The sequence below is a fragment of the Mus musculus genome, chromosome 1 (assembly GCF_000001635.26).
Source record: "Mus musculus strain C57BL/6J chromosome 1, GRCm38.p6 C57BL/6J".
Taxonomy (NCBI): Eukaryota; Metazoa; Chordata; class Mammalia; order Rodentia; family Muridae; genus Mus; species Mus musculus.
In genome coordinates, this window is record NC_000067.6 from 65,565,849 (window position 1) to 65,572,819 (window position 6,971).

Below are 6,971 nucleotides of genomic sequence, written 5' to 3' on the forward strand. Positions count from 1 at the left end.
ACCTTGGTCCTGTGAAGGCTCGATGCCCCAGTGTAGGGGAATGCCAGGGCGGTGAGAGGTGAGATGGGAGTGGATGGGTCAGGGAGCACCCTCATAGAAGCAGGGGGATGAGGGATGGGATAGGGAGTTTGAGGAGGGGAAACCAGGAAAGCGGATAACATTTGAAATGTAAATAAATAAAAATGTTCAATAAAAAGAAAGAATGGAAGAATAAAAAGAAACCATGGAGCTCTCATGTTTCTATGTAACATGTGGCAGTTGTCTTTCCCACCTCTACTCAAGTAGAGTTTCCAGTGGTGGAAAGTAATGTCTCTCCTGTGATACTAGCCTTGGAAAATAACAATAGTATTGCTTTCTCTGAAGCGTGTGGGGGGGCACTGTCCGTCATTAACAATTTGGGTGTTCAATGCTCTGAATTTTCCTATCATATCACATATTTGGTATGCAGCTGCTGTCTGAACTCCTTCATTTGATTTGTGCAAATTGAGCTCAAGAAATCAGTAACAAGAAGCTGGTAATTGGGATTTTGTTAATGTTCTGGGTGATAAATTGTTTTTTGTATTAGAATAGAAGTTTTAGATTTTCTACAGGTATCCACAAAGTTTCAATTTTTCAGGCCATTAGCGGTTCCTATAGAGTTTAATTCTTAGTGTATATATTAGCTATTCATTCATTTATTCATTCATTCATTTATTCATTCATTTATATTTGTTTTTAGACAGGATTGTACTGTGTGGTCCTGGGTGGTCTGAAACTCACTAAGTAGACCAGATAGACCTTGAACTCACAAAGATCTTCCTGTCTATGTCTTCTGAGTCCTGAGATTAGCACTTTCTTTAATAGTCAATAAAGCATAAAATATGTGTAGCCTCATACTTTATACTTTCATTAAAGCATATGTCCCACTATCCATTTTATACTCTATTCTGATTTCTCTTTTGTGGTGCATACTGGATTATGCTTTTTGTTTACTTTTAGTAAACTTGTTTTCTTAGGGAGACATTAATCTGGAATGTTAGCACAATTTAATTATACATGTCTCACCTGTGCAAACTGCAACAGGTTTACAGTTAATTTCAAATCCAAGGCTGAGACTGAGTGTACAACTTTTGCATATGATTTAGGGCAGCTGTTTCATCTGGAATTTTTAATTAATTTTTTAAAGATTATTACATCATTTTCTCTCCCCTCACTCCAAACCCTCTCATATATCCATCCTTGCTCTCTTTCAAATTCATGCCTTCTTTTTTCATTGATTGTTATATTCACATACATATATGCATACATATGCACATGTATGTATAAATATATTTGTATAAGTAAAATCTATGTAAACATATGCATATATGTATATATTTGTGTGTATGTATATATGTGTGTATGTATGTTTATATATACATACATACTTACATGCCTGCTCAGTCTGTATAATGTTACATGTTTGTATATGTTTTCAGAGCTGACCATTTGATGCTGGATAATCAATTGTCTTTTCCATGAGGAAGAGTACTTCTTCTACTCTCAGCATTCCTTATTTGTCTATAGTTCTTTTGTGTAGAATTGAGGCCTTGCAGGTCTTTCCCAGCCCACTTTCACAAGCTATTGTTGTTGTCCTTGTTTAGCTCACATTTCGGCAGTCTGTTGGTGATCCTTTATGAGTGTAGCTTCTGACATACATAGGACACAACTCACAGCAAACTCCCTGATCTTTGGTCTCTTATAGTCTTTCTGCTTCCTTATAAAATTTTTGCTGAGCCTCTGCGTGTGAGTTCTTTTGTAGATGTATCTATTGTTACTGGAAGGGACAACTCTGCATTTTGATGGGTTGAGGGTTTTTTGTAATCTTCTTATGTTGCAAAGAGAAATTTTCTTGATGAGGAATGAGGGCTACACTTCTCTGCAGGTTCAAGGAAAAATATTTGAAATGTATTTTAATCACTTGCGTTTTATAATGGTAAAAGTTTGCTTTTTTGCATACTCACATTTCTTTGAATGAAATCTTGATAGAAGCTTTAAGAAATGCTACTATCAATCAGCATTATCTGAAAAGTAAAATGTAAAGACAGGGAAACAAGATGACTTAAAAAGAAGCATGGCAGTCCCAATCAGACATGGCAAAGCAGGGTAAGAAAACACCTAACTCAGAGGGGAAATGTCTACTTTCATACTGAAGAACCCACTATCTATATTTTACTTCAGTCCACGTAGATGAAATAAAATAACAATACTGGCAAGCATTTCCAGTAAATATTCTAAAATATCACAAAGAGAAAAGGAGCCTCATGTGAAAGCAAGGGTAATGGATAGTAATGCCACATTTGCTATTGAAACAGAAGCATAATTACCTTTTAAATCCCAAATTTCTACTCCATTATGAAGGCATTAAACATATCATGCCCAAAGCAGTCATGGCTTATTTTTCTTTACCTCTGAATATTCTATAATGATCTTCTTATGATCAATCAGATGTTTGGAAGATATATCTCAGTGGAAAGAGTGCTTGTCTTGCAATCATGAGACTCTTGAGTTTGGGTCCCTAGCACCAATGTTAAAAGTTGGGCATGGTTGAGTGTGCCTGTACTCCTAACATTTTAGGGAAACCAGGGATACAGAAATAGCTCTGTCTATGGTCAGCCATTCCAGCTAAACAAGTGAGCTCCCAGTTCAGTGAGAAACCCTATGTCAAAAATAAGGTGGCAAGTCATTGAAGAAGACATCTGTCAACTCTGCTCTCTAAACACACACACGCACATGCACACACACACACACACACACACATGAACACACACAAAAGTATTCAGGTGTTTTGCTTTGTTTTGAGTGCCAAGGACTTTTTCTTGAAATCCAAAATATTCTGAATGAGTTGGATGCTTGTGTATTTGTATTTGCATCATTTTTCTTTATTCTTCTCTCATTCAATATGTCCCTACCCCTGTCACCCCTCTTTCCAGTTAACCCCAAGCCTCCCCTCTCCCCCAATCTACTTCTCCTCCATTCCCCTTCAGAAAAGAGCAGGTCTCCAAGTAATATTAACAGAACATTGCATATGCAATAAGACTAGGCACAGATCCTCATACCAAGCCTGGAAGAGGCAATGTAGTAGTCGGACAATGGATTCATGTACAAGTGAAAGACGCAGAGACACACCACTCCAATTGTTTGGAGTCCCACAAAAAGTCCCAAGCTAAACAACCACAGCGTGTATGCAGAGGACCTAGTGTAGACCCATACAGGCTCCACCATTGCCCCTTTAGTCTCTGTGAGCCCCCTCCAAGCCCTGCTTAGCCAATTTTAAAAATAAAGAAATCAAACAGAGGAATGATCCTAATATTCAAAAACTAGCAAATATCTATATTTTTTTCAGTTAGCTCAACAAAAACAACTTTCCAGAGGATTGTAATTTTTTGTCACGTTTATTGGTTGCCCCCGAGAACTCATATTGTGTGCATATTTATTACCACTTAAACATGTTCAGAATATACTTTCAAGTGAAAATCCTGGGAACAAAATTAGCCATAATTCCCTTTACTGATGGTAGAATAGAATTGGGGATAAAAGTATGTATGCAAAACTGGATGTTTTTAGAGAAATTTCCTGTCTTTGAGTCCTTGTTCTTCAGGCAACTATGAGGAAGTCAGGTGCAAGTCATACGACTTAGCTGCAGTCCCTGGCGCCTTTGGGAAAAGAGGAAACAGCACAGCCAGAGTGGCCTGTCCTCAGTGCAACGCCGAATACTTAATAGTACTAGTTTCCAAAGCTGGGCATGGTGGCGCATGCCTTTAATCCCAGCACTCGGGAGGCAGAGGCAGGTGGATTTCTGAGTTTGAGGCCAGCCTGGTCTACAGAGTGAGTTCCAGGACAGCCAGGGCCACGCAGAGAAACCCTGTCTCAAAAAACAAAACAAACAAACAAACAAACAAAGAAGCTCTGTCAAATGTATTGTGTCCATCTCCCCTGGGGATCGACCAGATCCGGTGTTGACGTGGGCGAGAGGGTCTGTTTGTGTGTTTCCACAGGACCAGACGGAACCTCTTTGGGTGCCGGAGAGGTTGGTGAGACGCTGCAAGAATGAGGCTCCTGATCCAGTTGCCCCTGTGGATGTGGTGGATGGTCCCACAAGCACAAACAATGGAGCCGAGATGGGAGATCCTTTCGGTATTCCAGAATCCGATACCAGCTCGACATGACGTTCAAATTTTTCCATGCCTTTTTGATCCCTGAATTCCCCTTAAAGAGATAGCCCCTCTGGCTATCTATCCCTTGCTTCAGGGAAGATGAGTAGGGATGAGAGCCCTGGAATGTATGCTTGTAATAGTGTGTGTGTTGTGTGTTTGGCGCATGTGTCAGGTGCAGCGTGTGCAGGCCTGCACTTTCGCCATGGTAGCGCAGGCTTTTGCTGCAGTGGAGGCGGGACAATCTCCTCAGATTCGGTTTGCCGCTCTAAAAGAAATTATGCTGCGTTATGCTGTGGGGTGCGAGGCTAAGCACTGCACAGAGGATAGCTTGCTGTTGGCATCCTGTGGAAGGCAGGTCTGATTGCATGAAGGTTCAGTGTCCTAGTTCCCTTCCCCCAGGAAAAACGACACGGGAGCTGGCCAAGACCTCTCTGGGTGATAAGCCCAAGGGATGGTTTTGTGTAGGGCCCCTATGCTTGCACACGGGGGATCAGACCTCTACCTTCACCCATGAGGCTTGCTTGCAGCAATTAAGATCTGGCCATAGATTAATCAACATCCTGGCCTTTTGATGCACCTACAGCAAGCAAAACACAATCTCCCCAGGTGTGGCTTGGCATGATAGAGAGGTAGTCAGTGATTAAGACTCCCTGGGCATGTCACCAACCTAAGACAGGGATCAAACCAATGCTGTTTATCTCCCAAGGACAGGTAAGGGGCATGGCTGTGGGGGGAGGGGCTATCTACAGACATTCTCTCTGCCAAAAAAGAAAAAAGGGGGAGATGTGAGGAGCGGGTATGGCGGCAGTCCCAAAGGTGCCAGGGACTGCAGCTAAGTCGTATGACTTGCACCTGACTTCCTCATATAAGCCACAAACATCTTGAGAGCTGCGCAGGTGTACCAGGATACCGGTGAATCCATTTTAATGGAGAAATGCCCCTGCTGCCCTGATTAGCTGAAGCTGCGTGCCTGGTGAAGTGGCGTGGCCTGCTGTGCGTGGATGGGAACTGAGAGTATTTAAGAGTGAGAGGCCCAGGGTTCAAGGGAGATATAAACAAGGGAGATATAAACAAGGGAGATATATAGAGAAAGAAGAAACAGGACTGAATAAACGTGTGCAGAAGGATCCTGTTGCAGCGTCGTTCTTCCTGGCCAGTTGGGCGCGCGCAAGAGGCAACTAACTCTACCCCTGGCTATTTTGTTTCAATTGATAAAGACATAGTGCCTTAAGTTGTGTGTTAACTCCCTGCTTTACAATTTCACACCTGACATATGGAAAGAAACCCCCTTCAGTCACACATGTACTGTCACTGATTTCAGCTACTGAATACTGAACAAAATAAATGAATGGGTGTTATACAGCAAGAGACAATTAATATAGTCTTCCAAAGAAAAGTACATGTCAAATGTTCTATATTTATTAATTTACTTGAAAACATTAATTATTCATTTTTAATTGATTCATAATGTTATATGTATCATGGTGTATAGTCTACAAATTCACATGGAAATATCATCTTAATGCATAATGTACATAATGACTTCTACAATCATTAAGAAAGTATTGTCTGAAACCATGGAAACTAAATCAAATCCCAGTTACCTGGGGTATCTTAACTATGCTCTAAGGTTTGGGGAATAATTAAGTTTGCTCTCTGGGTTTGTTACAGAGATTACATGAGTAAGTGCACTGTTTGAAATAAGTCCTAGCACATAGAAAAATGTTAATTTTCAGAAATATTCCTCTTTTCCACCATTTTTCCTTTTTAGGTGTTTCAGCATCATATCCAGACCTATGCTTTTTTTTCTCCCCGCTGCAGGCTTGGCTGTCCATTTGTTAAAACTCTGCTCTAGAAGAGCAGTTCTCAACCTGTCAGTTGTGATCTCTTTGGGGTTTGAATGATCCTTCCGAAGGTTCGCATATCAGGTCTCCTGTATAACAGATACTTACATTTTCATTTCCTCCGAAGAGTAGGAAATTACAGTTGTGATGCAGCAACAAAAATAATTTTATGGTTGGAGCATCCCAAATTGATGAACTGTATTAAAGAGTTGCAGCATTGGGAAGGTCGAGAAGCACTGCTCTAGTGTCTACTGCATCCTTCGATGGCAGCTGCACATAAACGGTAGAACCAGGTAGTCCTGAATTCTAACTCAGTTTCTATATGACCATCTTTGTACCCTTGGATAAAGCCCTTCCCTTTTCAGTACACACGGTGTTTTAGTGTTACTGTGATTGAAGTAAAACAAACAAACAAACAAACAATGTTTTGCACATCTGTAAAACAGTACCAAGGAGCACATGTGACTCATAATATTTAAAAGTTGAATTGTTTTGTTGTCCAAAGTTCTTATCACTTGGGACTCTTTCTTTGACCATTTGAGATCTGCTGAGAGGCCATTATCTCTTAGTCAGTCTTGCAAATTAATTCTGATGGTATTTTGCTATAAATAAACAATTAAAGATCCATATGCATTGGGTTATTTTCTTTCAAACGATGTTTAAGTATGGTACCTGTTAATGTGACTTCATTTGAAAATGTGTCCTTGTAAGATAATTTAGTTTGAAAGAGGTGGGTTATGACTTAGTTTCCTTTCTTGCTGTTGAGGATAAAATATTCTGACAGAAACAATGCAAAGGTCTTTATCTTTAAATTAGTTTATTTTATCTCAGAGTTCAATGATGTAGTCTGTGATGGCATGAGAGTCAAGGTAACAGGAGCTTGAAGTACCTGGTCCCATGTCATCCACAGTCATAAAAGATAGAAGGATGAATGTCAATACTACGCTCACTC